Raw genomic sequence first — 1,356 nt, forward strand, 5'->3', positions numbered from 1 at the left:
GAAGCAGTGACTTATTGCAATGGATCACAAACTCTGACTGCCCTTATTCGGCCAGAGATTTACATGAGCTACATATGAGATACATGAAAGCAATTTTAAATAAAAATAATTTAATTTGAGAATTTATTAAATATAAATATTTATTGTGAAAATAGGAAATAGCATAGCCACTCCCACCTAATAGCAAAGAGTATGCAAATTTAGTTCTCTTTCCTTGGTCCTTAGTCGGCGAGGGTACAAAAAGTCTATCGTTTTGTTTTATTGTTTTATTATTCTTTAATTTATCAACAGCTAAACATTATTTACTTTATTACTTTAATTATTTCAGAATTTTTTTTTTTCTTCATTATATACATAATTAAATTAAATTCATTAAGTAAATGTTATTGGAAGATGAGGAGAATGATAAAAGTCATTGTTCTTAGATGGGAAGGACATAACAATACACATGTGATGTTTAAATAAATGAAAAGATAACTAGATATATAAAATTAGAAAATTTATTAATACTTTTATAGACAAATAATAAAAATAAATAATTTTCTAAATAGAAGATGCAATGGTCATTTGAATCTTCTGATCTCATTGCACTCATTAGATGAAGAGATATTGTCAAGGGATCTACGAGATTACGCTCAGCCTGACAAGTTAGTTTGATATTTTGCGAAATGAATTGGATTTCGAGTGAATGAAAAATCCACATCATCAAAAATAATCTTGTTGCTAACTGTAACCCGAGGAATGTATGTACGTTGTAGGTTCAAATGGGTTGAGGGATACTTTTGTGTAAAACGCATTTATTTCTTAAATTAAGCTGACAACCTGCGCGGCAGCTCTGAATTTTCGAAGCGTTCATATAAATATATATATATATATATATATATATATGTCTATATACATATGCATATAAAATAATGGACAAAAAAAATGCCGGTCAACTATTAATAACATTAAGAGAGAAAGGTCAGTGATTCAATTAACAAAATCACAAGAACAATTAACTTCTCATGAGTAGGGTATACTCAGTTTATAAAATTGGTCGCAACACCACCATAACAGCACGCTCGGGAATCTCGGCACCAACACTCATTTCAAAGGCTAAGGTGATAAAAAATTTAACCGAATATCGTTCGGGTCTCATTTGGATGATTTGCATGGGAAGGATCGCGCCTTTTTTAACTCAAATATAAAAAAAGGCGCGATGACTCCTATAAAACTTTTTTTAACAATGTAGGGTGTTTGAATTTCGATGCAAACCTTCGTGCATTCATTTATATCAAAATAATATCTACGGGAATTCCCTACAAGTGAGAGAGAGAGAGAGAGAGAGAGAGAGAGAGAGAGAGAGAGAGAGAG

The sequence above is a fragment of the Glossina fuscipes genome, unplaced genomic scaffold (assembly GCF_014805625.2).
Source record: "Glossina fuscipes isolate IAEA_lab_2018 unplaced genomic scaffold, Yale_Gfus_2 0, whole genome shotgun sequence".
Lineage (NCBI taxonomy): Eukaryota > Metazoa > Arthropoda > Insecta > Diptera > Glossinidae > Glossina > Glossina fuscipes.